At 46.3% G+C, this 15,182-nt stretch overlaps 1 protein-coding gene across 5 annotated transcripts in view; it reads right to left on the bottom strand.

The window, feature by feature from the left end:
- Positions 1-15,182, bottom strand: part of slc35d4 (solute carrier family 35 member D4) — a 289,967-nt gene that overhangs the window by 111,858 nt on the left and 162,927 nt on the right. The gene's annotated exons all lie outside the window — the stretch shown is intronic.

A 15,182-nucleotide genomic window follows, 5' to 3' on the forward strand; every position in this document is an offset into this window, starting at 1 on the left:
CTGAATTATTCAAATACTGTGAAAACAACGGGATCAAACACCTGAAAACGACAGCAAAATGGGCTAACGGAGAAGTCGAGCGCCAGAATGCATCGCTGATGAAGAGAATCAGAATTGCTCAGTCAGAAGGACGAGATTGGAAACGTGAACTTAGAAAATATGTGACTGTGTACAGGAGCATTGAGCATGCCACGACAGGAAAGAGCCCGGCAGAGCTGCTCTTTAAACAGAAAATGAGAGGAAAGCTGCCAGACATCACAGAGTCACTCGCAGACATGGAAGTACGTGACCAGGACGCAGAACAAAAAGGCAAGTCCAAACTACGTAGATGAACAGCGGAGAACACAATACTCAGAGGTGGAAGTTGGCGACACGGTGCTGGTACGGCAGGACAACGTGGACAAGTTCACCACTCCTTTTAATGCCACACCCCACAAAGCTTTGAGTAAAACAGGGAGTCAAGTAGTAGTAGAATCTCCAGACGGAGCACACTACTCGAGAAACACTACGTTTGTGAAGAAATGCACGCTACTCGAGAAACACTACGTTTGTGAAGAAATACAGAACCAATGGACCAAAGGAGACACTCCATGAGCAGGAGGAAACACAAGGGACTGAGGACAGTATAATAGACCCTGACACACATACCACTGTGACACAGGCAATACCCACTGACACCAACATGTCAGACATACCCAATACAGCCAGACATCAAAGGGTTAAAAGAAAACCCCAAAGAGTCATAGAGTCATAGAGTTTTACAGCGCAGAAAGAGGCCCTTCGGCCCATCGTGTCTGCGCCGTCCATCAATCCCTGTCCAGTCTAATCCCATTTTCCAGCATTTGGTCCATAGCCTTGTATGCAATGGCATTTCAAGTGCCCATCCAAATGCTTCTTGAATGTTGTGAGGGTTCCTGCCTCTACCACCCTTTCAGGCAGTGAGTTCCAGCTTCCAACCACCCTCTGGGTGAAAAAGTTCCTCCTCAAATCCCCTCTAAATCTCCTGCCCCTTACCCTGAATCTATGCCCCCTTGTTATTGACCCCCCTACTAAGGGGAAAAGTTCCTCTTTATCTACCCTATCTATGCCCCTCATCATTTTGTACACCTCAATCAGGTCCCCCCTCAGCCTCCTTTGCTCCAAGGAAAACAACCCCATCCTGTTTAGTCTTTCTTCATAGCTGAGGCGCTCCATCCCAGGTAACATCCTGGTGAATCTTCTCTACACCCTCTCCAAAGCAATCACATCCTTCCTATAGTGAGGCGACCAGAACTGCACACAGTACTCCAGCTGTGGCCTCACCAGCGTTTTGTACAGCTCCATCATAACCTCCCTGCTCTTATATTCTATGCCTCGGCTAATGAAGGCAAGTATCCCATATGCCTTTTTAACCACCATATCTACCTGTTCCGCTGCCTTCAGGGATCTATGTACATGTACACCAAGGTCCCTCTGACCCTCTGTACTTCCTAGGGTCATACCACTCATTGTGTATTCCCTTGCCTTATTTGTCCGTCCAAAATGCATCACCTCGCACTTTTCCGGGTTAAATTCCATTTGCCACTTTTCCGCCCATCTGACCAACCCGTTAATATCGTCCTGTAGCCTGAGGCTTTCCTCCTCGCAATTTACCACCCCACCAATTTTCGTGTCATCCGCGAACTTACTGATCATACCCTTTACATTCTCATCCAAATCATTAATGTAGATCACAAACAGCAAGGGACCCAGCACCGATCCCTGAGGTACCCCACTGGACACAGGCTTCCAGTCACAAAAGCAACCTTCGACCATCACCCTCTGCCTCCTGCCACTCAGCCAGTTTAGGATCCAACGCGCCAAGGCCCCCTGGATCCCATGGGCTCTTACCTTCTTGACCAGTCGCCTATGCGGGACTTTGTCAAAAGCTTTACTGAAGTCCATGTAAACCACATCCACAGCATTTCCCTCATCCACACACCTAGTCACCCCCTCGAAAAATTCAATCAGATTGGTCAGACATGAATTACCCTTGACAAAGCCATGCTGACTATCCCCGATTAATCCTTGCCTCTCCAAGTGGAGACTAATTTTGTCCCTCAGAATTTTTTCCAATAATTTCCCTACCACAGATGTTAGGCTCACTGGCCTGTAATTCCTTGGTTTATCCCTGCTACCCTTCTTGAATAATGGTACTACGTTAGCTGTTCTCCAGTCCTCTGGTACATCCCCTGTGGCCAGAGAGGTTCTGAAAATGTGTGTCAGAGCCCCTGCAATCTCCTCCTTTGCCTCACACAACAGCCTGGGATACATCTTGTCCGGGCCTGGGGAATTATCCACTTTTTGGCCTGCTAAAACCGCTAGTACCTCCTCCCTCTCGATGCTAATATGTTCAAGTATGTCACAGTCCCCTTGCCCGACTTCTATGTCTACATCGTCTTTTTCCATAGTGAACACAGAGGCAAAAAATTCATTTAAAACCCCACCTACTTCATCTGGCTCTACATGCAGCTTGCCACTTTGGTCCCTAATGGGCCCTACCCTTTCCCTGGTTATCCTCTTGCCCTTAATATACTTATAAAACATCTTAGGATTTTCCTTTATTTTGCTCGCCAGTGTTATTTCATGGCCCCTCCTCGCCCTCCTAATTTCCTTTTTAAGTATGCCCCTGCACCTTTTATACTCCTCTAGGGCTTCCTCCGTCTTTTGTAACTGCCAAAAGCCCCCCTTTTTTTCCTAATGCATTTTTGTATATCCCTTGTCATCCAAGGTTCCCTTTGCTTGTTGGTCCCACCCTTGACCTTTACAGGAACATGTTGGTGTTGTACTCTCTCTATTTCCCTTCTGAAAGCCTCCCACTGTTTTGATGTGGATTTTCCTATAAGTAGCTGCTCCCAGTCCACTTTGGCCAGATCCTGCCTTATCTTATTAAAATCGGCCTTCCCCCAATTTAGAACCCTTATTTCCGGGCCGTCTTTGTCTTTTTCCATGACCACCTTAAATCTCACCGCATTATGGTCACTATCGCCAAAATGCTCCCCTACAGACACTTCCACCACCTGCCCGGCTACATTCCCTAGAATTAGGTCCAGTACCGCCCCCTCTCTTGTAGGACTTTCTACATGTTGGCTCAAAAAGCTCTCCTGGATGCACTTTAAGAATTCTGTACCCTCTAAGCCTTTCACACTCTGACTATCCCAATTTATATTGGGGAAGTTGAAATCCCCCACTATTATTACCCTATTATTTTCACACTTTTCTGAGATTTGCCTACATATCTGTTCCTCTATCTCCCCCTGACTGTTTGGGGGCCTATAGTACACTCCCAGCAAAGTGCTTGACCCCTTTTTGTTTTTAAGTTCTACCCATATGGCCTCATTAGACTGTCTGATTATGTCACAACATAAACTGTGCGAGAACTGCATGGGTGCTGTTAAATGTTTAAACCTGGGAATTATTTAGTTGTGTGGTAAGACACAAGTTTGTAAAAAGTTTATAAACCAAATAAGTTATGCAGTGTTATTGTAAGCAACTGTTTGTAAACTGCAAGTTTGTTTCCAAGGAAAAGGGGGATGTCGTGTATTGATTACCGTATTGACTGGTGTCAAACTCGCAATGTAATGTGCATTGCATTATGGGAATTACCCAGGAAAACGGCAGTCAGCCATTTTACGCAATAAAGTGAACATCGCAGTTATAAGCCTGTCTGCCTGACTCTGATTTAATTTGACGTACCTACATGCTTGATTGAACGCATAGATACAACAGGCGTGTTTATAGGGTTTGGTTGTTGGGCCTGGAGGAAACACTTCTGCTCTTCCTGGCCTACAAGCAGAACTGCAAAGGCCCTTACCTGGTGGATCATAGAAACATAGAAAAATAGGAGCATAAGAACATAAGAAGTAGGAGCAGGAGTAGGCCATACGGCCCCTCGGGCCTGCTCCGCCATTCAATAGGATCATGGCTGATCCGAATCTAGACTCACGTCCACTTCACTGCCCGCTCCCCGTAACCCCTAATTCCTTTATCTGCTAGGAAACTGTCTATCTCCATTTTAAATTTATTTAATGTTGCAACTTCCGCAGCTCTCTGGGGTAGCAAATTCCATAGATTTACTACCCTCTGAGTGAAGAAGTTTCTCCTCATCTCAGTTTTGAAAGGGCAGCCCCTTATTCTTAGATTATGCACCCTAGTTCTAGTCTCACCCATCAGTGGAAACATCCTCACCGCATCCACCCGATCAAGCCCCCTCACAATCTTATATGTTTCGATAAGATCGCCTCTCATTCTTCTGAATTCCAATGAGTAGAGTCCCAAACTACTCAACCTTTCCTCATACATCAACCCTCTCATCTCCGGAATCAACCGAGTGAACCTTCTCTGAACCGCCTCGAGAGCAAGTATATCTTTTCTTAAATATGGAAACCAAAACTGCACGCAGTATTCCAGGTGTGGCCTCACCAATACCCTGTATAACTGCAGCAAGACTTCCCTGTTTTTATACTCCATCCCCCTCGCAATAAAAGCCAAGATTCCATTGGCCTTCCTGATCACCTGCTGCACCTGCATACTAACTTTTTGTGTTTCATGCACCAGGACCCCCAGATCCCTTTGTACTGTAGCACTTTGCAGTTTTTCTCCATTTAGATAATAACTTGCTCTATGATTTTTTCTGCCAAAGTGCATAACCTCACACTTTCCAACATTATATTCCATCTGCCAAATCTCTGCCCACTCACTGTATGCCATTCAGCCCTTCGAGCCTGCTCCGCCATTCAATATGATCATGGCTGATCCTCTATCTCAATACCATATTCCTGCTCTCTCCCCATACCCCTTGACACCTTTTGCATCTAGAAATCTATCTATCTCCTTCTTAAATATATTCAGTGACTTGGCCTTCACAGCCTTCTGTGGTAGAGAATTCCACAGGTTCACCACCCTCTGAGTGAAGAAATTTCTCCTCATCTCCGTCCTAAATGTCTTACCCCGTATCCTGAGACTGTGACTCCTCATTCTAGAGCCCCCAGCTAGGGGAAACATCCTCCCTGCATCCAGTCTGTCTAGCCCTGTCAGCATTTATACGTTTCAATGAGATCCCCTCTCATGCTTCTAAACTCCAGGATCCAGCCCTTCTTGCCTCCTTTTACCTGCTGGGTTTCCCCGAGGCCCGGGAAATCCAGCCAACATGGGTAAAAATAGAAACCCGGTAAAAAAAAATGGAGGCACGCAGCCTCCTTAAAAGGTTTCAACGACCAACCCAACTCCTGAGCGCGGATTGGTCGACTGCCCCTCATCCTGCCTCTGGTAAAACCGGAAGTGGGCAAGTTCTTTCTTCGGATTTTTTACATTTTAACCTCCCACCCGACCCAAACCCACCTGGTTCTGGGGGTTAAATTACCCCCCTTGAGACAGAACTAGAAACAGGGACAAGGGGAATAAAAAGGAACACAATGAAAAGAAACAAGATTAGATATGTGAACTATATATTTTTCTTAAGTTTTACTTTCCACTGCCAGAAGTCAAAGGCCATGAATAATATTCAGAGTGCTGGCAGGGAGAAGCCTAGTACTTTTGGCAATGGTACCTCTCCTCAATGATTAATGTGCCACTGAGTCCTTTGCTTGTCATAAAGCGAAGGCTCATCCGTCGACATGGGCAATAAACTCCACATCCAAACCAATGTAAAACTTTCAATTAGTTTGAAATTTTGGCCTCTGAATCACACAGTGGTGAAAGAGTTGAACTCTGCAAATAAGTCCTTTAGTTATTTACTACTGCCATTAACTACTTCCCATCCTCTAGCCCACTTTAAGTGGCCAGCCCTCTGAACAGTCAGTCGTTTTTAAAACGGGCCTGATGGACTCTGCTTAAGTGCCAATGAGAATCTATTCTGTAGGAATCCGGAATTACTTTTCAGGGCCGATTTTTCCAGGGTAAGTAAAAACAGAAAACAGCTGGTCTTTGATAGTTACGGATTATGGTTTTATGTCATTTTCCTGTTTGTGCACCCTCCAACTCCTCAGATCTGCTGCTGGTCTTCACATTAAAAACAGGACTTGAACCTGTGCAATGTGCACAATATATAATTTATGAGATAGAATCATAGAATAGTTACAGCATGGAAGGCGGCCATTCGGCCTGTCGAGCCCATGCTGGCTCTCTGCAAGCGCGCCTGAACTAGTCCCATTCCCCTGCCCTTTCCCCATAGCCCTGCAAATTTCTTTCCTTCAGATACTTAGCCATTTCGCTTTTGAAAGCAATGATTGAATCTGCCTCCACCACCCTTTCAGGCAGTGCATTCTAGATCTTAACCACTCGCTGCATAAAATTTTTTTCTTACCTCGTATTTGGTTCTTTTGCCAATCACCTTAAATCTCTCAACCCTTCTGCCAATGTGAACAGTTTCTCTCTATCTACTCTGTCCAGACCCCTCATGATTTTGAACACCTCTATCAAATCTCCTCTGCTCCAAGGAGAACAACCCCAGCTTTTCCAGTCTATGAACGTAACTGAAGTCCCTCATGCACAAAATCATTCTCGTAAATCTTTTCTGCACCCTCTCTAAGGCCTTTACATCTTTCCTAAAGTGTGGTGCCCAGAATTGGACACAGTATTCCAGTTGGGGCCGAACCAGTGTTTTATACAGGTTCATCATAATTTCCACACTTTTGTACTCTATACCTCTATTTATGAAGCCCCGGATCCCGTAAGCCTTTTTAACTGCTTTCTCAACCTGCCCTGCTACCTTCAACGATTTGTGCACACATACCCCCAGGTCTCGCTGTTTGTGCACCTCATTCAGGATTGTACCATTTAGTTTATATGTCCTCTTCACACTTCGCAGCGTTAAATTTCATCTGCCACGTGTCTGCCCATTTCACCAGCCTGTCTATGTTTTCCTGAAGTCTATCACTCTCCTCCTCACAGTTCACTATACTTCCAAGTTTTGTGTCATCTGCAAATTTTGAAATTGTGCCCTGTACACCCACGTCCAAGTTATTAATATGTATATCAAGAAAAGCAGTGGTCCTAGAACCGACCCCTGGGGAACACCCCTGTATACCTTCCTCCAGTCCAAAAAAACAACCGTTCACCACTATTCTCTGTTTCCTGTCACTTAGCCAATTCCGTATCCATGCTGCTACTGTCCCTTTTATTCCAGGCGCTTCAACTTTGCTGAAAGAAGAGGTATTAGAAAGGCTCGATTAGATTCCAGCTAGTAATTCGCTTCCGGGTATCTGTTATAAAAACAGAAAATGCTGGAAATACTCAGCAGGTCAGGCAGCATCTGTGTCATCAGGAGCGCCGCAATTTCCACCTTCTTTAACGGCCAGTCGTGATATTGCGATGTTAAATGTAAAGTCTGAAATCTTACTAGGTTCTGAATTTTAAAAATGAACCAAGAGCTCTCCTCTTGGGTGCTAGTCTTGTGAGCATGCTCCAAACTCGCAGTGTTTTTTTTTCCGTTTCCTACCTCTTTTACTATGTGACTGGGTCAAACGTACACTTTGTTTTGTCTCCCTTCCTAGCAAGTTCAAGATTTTCTATATTCTCATTCAAAATTAAAATTTAGAGCTTGTGTTAATGAAAAGGAAACGTTGCTAAGTCTGGCTGGCTGGTTAATACACCTCGGCGGCCTGCCCTCTGCTCATCCGGCCTCCCTCGGTTATCGTGGTCACCCAGAGCTTGCTCCACAATCGTTAATACAACGAGCAAAATGGGGGCTGTTTGTCTTTAACTCTAGACACCACACTCTGCTGCTTTTCACTTTAACTTGCCTTCTTGCAAACAGATTATGCGGAGGCATTTTGATCAATCTTAGCCAAAGTTTAATGATCACTTATTTCATTCTTCTTTGTAAACGTAGCAAGGCAGGATTTGTTTAAGTAATAAAATTGATACCCCAAAACAATAATGCTCTCAAGCAGCAAGTAATTAAAAATAGCCCCAAGATAATACAAAGTCAATTAAAATTGCAAAATGAAAGTGGTTAATGCAAAAGGAGGAGATTTCTGCATTTAGGAGATTGACACTACCAATGCCTGCAATCTGTGGATGAGGAGCAGTTTGTGCTTGGTTGCCTGATTTATATCGATTCTTAAAACCGGATTTTAACCCAGCCCATCTGGCAAGAATGGGGTGGGCGGGTACTGAAAATAGAGGGAAGGAGGATCGCGCCTTGTTCCTGACACATTCCTTCCCCATGCCAATTTTACTGTCAGGATTCCAGCACCGTTGAGGCTGCCCACCTTAGGCAGGCAGGGACCTAATTAAACTTGGAAAGTCGCAGCCTGATTAGGTCATCGGCGCCGCAATGTGATTTTAACTCTAGGGATTAGGAGGCCTGCACAGCGCTGAACCTACCAGCAAAATCTTGCAGCAATCAGCATCGGGTCAGAAGAGCCCAAGGTAGGTATTTTTTTAAACTTCTGGCCCAACAAGGAAACCTTGGGCCTCCTCTCCCTTGGGCTTTACCGCACCCTTCTCCGGCTATGAGACCCCACCACCGCGCCACCCTCCATATCTCACTTATCTTGCCTAAAACCGTTCTCTAGGGCGCCTGGCAGCACCGGCCTCCTGCCTAACTTTGGGAGTCACACTAACATTTGACGGCCTGTATGTAATCTCTGTGACATCCCTGCTAATTTCAGGGGAACAATAAAAACAAAACCAATCCAGGCTCCATATTATGAACGTAATTTTTTTGGGAGAATTTCCATGCTCATCAAGCTGAGGCAATGCAGGGAAAAATAAACTCCTTGGCATTGTCAGCACAGGAGACATTCAGGTCAGACATGCTGTGGTTAGATTACAGTAAACCCCCTACTTGGGGCCCCATAAAATGCTCCAAATCCCAACTCAAAGCATCCTTATTGCAACAAAAGAAAAAAGACTTGCATTTATATATGGACGTCCCAAAACACTTTACAGCCAAAGAAGTACTTTTTGAAGTGGTCACTGTTGTAATGTAGGAAACACGGCAGCCAATTTGCGCACAGCAAGCTCCCACAAACAGCAATGTGATAATGACCAGATAATCTGTTTTAGTGCTATTGATTGAGGGATAAATATTGGCCAGGACACCGGGGATAACACCCCTGCTCTTCTTCAAAATAGTGCCATGGGATCTTTTAAGTCCATCTGAGAGAGCAGACGGGGCCTCGGTTTAAGGTCTCATCTGAAAGACGGCACCCTCCGATAGTGCAGCACTCCCTCAGTACTGCACTGTCAGTCTAGATGTTTATGCTGAAGTTTCTGAAGTGGGACGTGAACCCACAACCTTCTGGCTCAGAGGCAAGGGTGCGCCCTACTGAGCCACATCCGATAATGTAAAGGAGCCACATCTGATAATGTAACTCCCACATTTCAGCAAAATCATGGGTGTTTTTAGGATTTTAGTCCACATCTACTAGAAATTGAGTGGCAATGATAAACCGATTTTGCATCAACCTGGGCTAGATTCAAATTTAGGCCCCGTAGGTGAAAAGGGAGCGTACAAGCTCATGGCCATCCATTCTCAATTTTTTTGTTAACATAATTCTCTTAAATCACTTTTTTAAACAATCCTCCTTTCACACATGAATCTCTCTCTCTCTCTCTCTCGAGAAGACAGAATTCCTTCAAACAAGACTCCAAAATGCCTGTCTTTATCCAGTCACTAAAGGTGCTTTTACTTAGGTGCTTTCACAATGAATTAAGGGACTCGGGTAGAAATTCATCTTGGGTGCGATTACAAAATGGTCAGCATCAAATCAGCGGCCTGTTACACACCCTGCCCGATATTCAGGTCCACTGACTTCAATGGAGCCGAATATCTGATGGAGTGGATAACAGGTGGCCGATGGGATACCGTCTATTTCCCACTTCCGTCCACGATGTACTTCTATCCCTCTGTTTCAGGTGAGTAGCCTCCATGAGCTATTCTCCCAATTTTACACCTGCATCGGGAACCAGTCTCTAGTGATGCTGGGCCTTCCGCTATAATACGGAGGTCCCGAGAGCAAATAGGCAGGAGCAAATCCCCATGTTTACTGAAACAGGCAGCCTTAAACTGATAGGTTTGCACTCCTATATTTTCATGGGTGTTGTATATGGAATGCAACCATAGTCCATACCATCACATTATGGACCAGATTGCTGCAAGATTGGTATATGTAGCTGCCATGGGGTTAAGATCAATGTCTCCTATAGTGTAAAAGTGCCTTAAGTAGTGACCTGATCAAGGTGAGTGTTGATTAGAAGTTGTTCAATTCAATTTGCACTACAAATTCCTATTTTAGGAGCTTGGTTATATACGATTTACAACACTATTTGCTTTTAACCTCAAGGAGCTATAAATCTCAGTCCATATTCATTATTGCTGACAGTTTACTATGTTTATCTGAGTATGTGCTACAAGACAAATGGTTTATCGTTGTGGTGAATATTATTGTATTTCACATCAACTTACAAGCCCCATTTGTAGAGGACATGGGGGGTGGGGGATGGAGAAGACGAGAGGATAAGAGGAAAGAGGAGAGGATGCAGAGAGGGAAAAGGAGAGGATACGTGGGGAAAGGGGAAAGAGGAGAGGAGGATGGCGGCGAGGAAAGGCAAGGGTATGGAAAGGGAAGAGGAGAGGATACGGGGGGGGGGGGAAGGAAGAGAGAGAGAAAGAGAGAGAAAGAGGAGAGGATACGGGGGGAAAGGGGAAAGAGGAGAGGAGGATGGCGGTGAGGAAAGGCAAGGGTATGGAGAGGGAAGAGGAGAGGATACGGGGGGGGGGAAGGAAGAGAGAGAGAAAGAGAAAGAGGAGAGGATACGGGGGGAAAGGGGAAAGAGGAGGATGGCGGCGAGGAAAGGCAAGGGTATGGAAAGGGAAGAGGAGAGGATACGGGGGGGGAGGAAGGAAGAGAGAGAGAAAGAGAGAGAAAGAGGAGAGGATACGGGAGGAAAGGGGAAAGAGGAGAGGATGGCGGCAAGGGTATGGAGAGGGAAGAGGAGAGGATACGGGCGGGGGGAGAGAGAAGAGGAGGGGATACAGGGGGTTGTGAGGATAGTGGGTAGAGGATATGGAGAGGGCAGAGGAGAGGATACTGAGGGGTTGTGAGGATAGGGGGTAGAGGAGAGGAGAGGATGGGGGAGAGAGGAGAGGATATATAGAGAGGGAAGAGAGGATGGGGGAGAAAGAGGAGAGGATACAGAGAGAAGAGGAGAGGATAAGGGGAAAGAGGAGAAGATACAGAGAGGGACGAGGCGAGGATATGGGGGAGGGGACCAAAGAGGAGAGGACAGGAGAGGGGAGGAGAGGGAGAAGGAAGAGGAGAGGACATGAGGTGGGGGGGGGGGGGTGAGGATGGGGGAGAGAGAGGAGAGGATACGGAGAGGGAAGAGGGAATAAGGGGAGAGAGGAGAGGTCACGGAGAAGGAAGAGGGAATAAGGGGAATGAGGAGAGGATACGGAGGGGGAAGAGGCGAGGATACGAAGAGGGAAGAAGCGAGGATACGGGGGAGGGGTGGAGAAGAGGAGGGATACGGAGGGGAAAGATAGGAGGGGGGGGGAGAGACTGGGCAGAAGAAGGGGAGGGGGGAACAAGAGGAGAGGATACCAGGTGAGCGGGGTGCTGAAGAGGAGAGGTTACGGAAAGAGAACAAAGCGTAATGAGTGTCCCTCGCCCCGTCCCGCTCTCCCTCGTCTCCTCTCCCACTTCCCCATCACACTCCTCTCTCCCCCCAATTCCCACTCCGCTCTATATGCTCCTTTTCCTTGCTCTATGCTCTTTACCCTCCCTCTTGCTTCTCTTCCTTCTACCTGAAAGATAATCTGGCGGACAAAGAAGGAACACAATCCAGGAAATGGTGCCCAATGGGGCAAGGGGTTTGGGGGAAAAAGAGACTTTTAAAAATTCGTTTATGGGATGTGGGCGTCGCTGGCAAGGACAGCATTTATTGCCCATCCTTAATTGCCCTGGAGAAGATGGTGGTGAGCCGCCTTAAACCGCTTCAGTCCTTGTGGTGAAGGTTCTCCCACAGTGCTGTTAGGGAGAGTGTTCCAGGATTTTGACCCAGCGACGATGAAGGAATAGCGGTATATTTCCAAGTCAGGATGATGTGTGACTTGGAGGGGAACTTGAAGGTGGTGGTGTTCCCATGTGCCTGCTGCCCTTGTTCTTCTAGGTGGTAGAGGTTGCAGGTCTGGGAGGTGCTGCCGAAGAAGCCTTGGCAAGTTGCTGCAGTGCATCTTGTAGATGGTACACACTGCAGCCACGGTACGCCAGTGGTGGAGGGAGTGAATGTTTAAGGTGGTGGATGGGGTACCAATCAAGTGGGCTGCTTTGTCCTGGATGGTGTTGAGCTTCTTGAGTGTTGTTGGAGCTGTACTCTTCTAGGCAAGTGGAGAGTATTCCATTACATTCCTGACTTGTGCTTTGTAGATGGTGGAAAGGCTTTGGGGAGTCAGGAGGCGAGACACTCGCTGCAGAATACCCAGCCTCTGACCCGCTCTTGTTACCATAGTATTTATGTGGCTGGTCCAGTTAAGTTTCTGCTTAATGGTTACCCCCAGGATGTTGATGGTGGGGGATTCGACAATGTAATGCCATTGAATGTCAAGGGGACGTGGTTAGACTCTTGCTTGTTGGAGATGATCATTGCCTGGCACTCGTGTGGCGTGAATGTTACTTGCCACTTATCAGCCCAAGCCTGAATGTCGTCCAGGTCTTGCTGCGTGCAGGCACGGACTGCTTCATTATCCGACAAATTGCGAATGGAACTGAACACTGTGCAATTATCAGCGAACATCCCCACTTCTGACCTTATGATTAAGGGAAGGTCATTGATGAAGCAGCTGAAGATGGTTGGGCCTAGAACACTGCCCTGAGGAACTCCTGCAGCGATGTCCTGGGGCTGAAACAATTGACCTCCAACAACTGCAACCATCTTCGTTTGTGCTTGGTATGACTCCAGCCAGTGGACAGTTTGCCTGATTCCCATTGACTTCAATTTTACTAGGGCTTATTGATGCCACACTCGATCAAATGCTGCCTTGATGTCAAGGGCAGTCACTCTCACCTCAGGAATTCAGCTCTTATGTCCATGTTTGGACCAAGGCTGAATGCGGTCTGGAGCCAAGTGGTACTGGCGGAACCCAAACTGAGCATCGGTGAGTAGGTTATTGGTGAGTAAGTGCCGCTTTATAGCACTGTCCATGACACCTTCCATCACTCTGCTGATGATCGAGAGTAGACTGATGTGGCAGTAATTGGGCGGATTGGATTTGTCCTACTTCTTGTGGACAGGACGTACCTGGCAGTTTTCCACAGTGTTGTAGCTATACTGGAACAGCTTGGCTAGAGGTGCGGTTAGTTCTGGTGCACAAGTCTTCAGCACGACAGTCGGGATGTTCTCGAGGCCCATAGCCTTTGCTGTATTCAGTGCGCTCAGCCGTTTCTTGATATCATGTGGAGTGAATCGAATTGGCTGAAGACTGGCTTCTTTGATGGTGGGGGCCTCAGGAGGAGGCCAGCATGGATCATCCACTCGGCACTTCTGGTTGAAGATAGTTGCAAACACTTCAGCCTTGTCTTTTACACTCGCATGCTGGGCTCCGCCATCATTGAGGACGGGGATATTCATGGAGCCTCCTCCTCCTGTTAGTTGTTTAATTGTCCACCACCATTCACGACCGGATGTGGCAGGACTGCAGAGCTTTGATCTGATCCGTTGATTGTGGAATCGCTTAGCTCTGTCTATAGCATGCTGCTTCCGTTGTTTAGAATGCATGTAGTCCTGTGTTGCAGCTTCCCCAGGTTGGTACCTCATTTTTAAAATTTTACTTGATGGGGAAGTGGCAATCAGCGAGCAGGTGCTCAGTGAGGTGGGACTGGAGAAATCATTGTTCTGTGGCAGAGGAATGTTCAGTTGTGTTGGGGGGGGGGGCGATTCTGTGAACTGACGGGGACCGTGATTGTCCACACTTCAGCTAGTGTGGACAATGTACACTTTCCCTTTTAAGTATTTTTCCAATTCTCTTTTGAAAGTTACCACTGAGTCTGCTTCCACCACCCTTTCAGGGAGTGCATGCGAGATCATAATAATCCGCTGTGTTAAAAATTCTCATCTCCTCTCTGGGTTTTCTGCCAATGGTTACCGACCCTCTTGCCAGTGGAAATAGTTTCTCCCTATCTACTCTACCCTCGTAATTTTGAACCCCTCTATTTTGAACACCTATATTAAATCTCCCCTTAACCTTCTTTGCTCTAAGGAGAACAATCCCAGGTTTATTTTCCACATTTATAATGGGAATGGTTTGAGACATTTACACCTTCCCTTCCCCTAGAGGAGGTGTTGCAGCATCACCACTGGCAGGAGGGTGTAATTACACTGTTACAAGTTTGCAGTTTCCAGTGCCTACGGACGAACCAACTTTATCTGTGAAAAATTTGTTCGTCCATAGGCACTATTATGTGCATACAGTTGTGAGATTTTTAAGATAATAGAGCAATGATGCCCCTGTCCAGCACTCTTATTTTAATTCCTGCAAATACAACAGCACCATTGGAATCACAAGATTTGTCTGATATATATCTACAGTACAGTGAGCCTGCTCAGAGTGGCAATATATTATTGCAAGTCTTTGTGACAGAAGTGCATGTGCGATATAAAATGTAGGGACATCGGAAATGCCGGTTTCAGGCATGCGAAGCACATGTGCTGAAAACCAGCATTTCCGATCTGTCGAGGCCTACTTTTACCAGCATAAGAGTTAAAAAAAAGTTTTAAAAATTTTTTCCCACTCATTTATAATTTTAAAATACTTTTAAAAAAGGTAAGTTTATTTTTAGCCCTGTAAAAAAACTTTATTTTTTTCAAAAAATTAAATTTTTGTTTAAAATATTTTACTAAATGTAATTTTAACTCATTTTAAAAACATGATGGTTTTTAAAAAATGTATTTAATGTTTTAGTGTCTTTTTGGGGTCATCTCCATTCATACTTTTGACAGGTCTATCTGTCAAAAGTATGAAGGGAGATTCCCTTCTTTCATTGACTGGCCTGGCCCACGTGATCCCAGGGACGCTTGCGAACCGCATGCGCCCCTGGGATACGTGGGCCCTGCGCATTTCGGCTGTGGAGAGGCCCAGGAGCGCAAATGTCTGGACCTCGGGAGCCCTCAGGTAAGTCCGTAGATTTTTTTCCTGATAGGAGGCCTCCGCATGCGGG

The sequence above is a fragment of the Somniosus microcephalus genome, chromosome 7, assembly GCF_052327205.1.
Source record: "Somniosus microcephalus isolate GS21.2 chromosome 7, FLI_Smic_1.0, whole genome shotgun sequence".
Taxonomy (NCBI): Eukaryota; Metazoa; Chordata; class Chondrichthyes; order Squaliformes; family Somniosidae; genus Somniosus; species Somniosus microcephalus.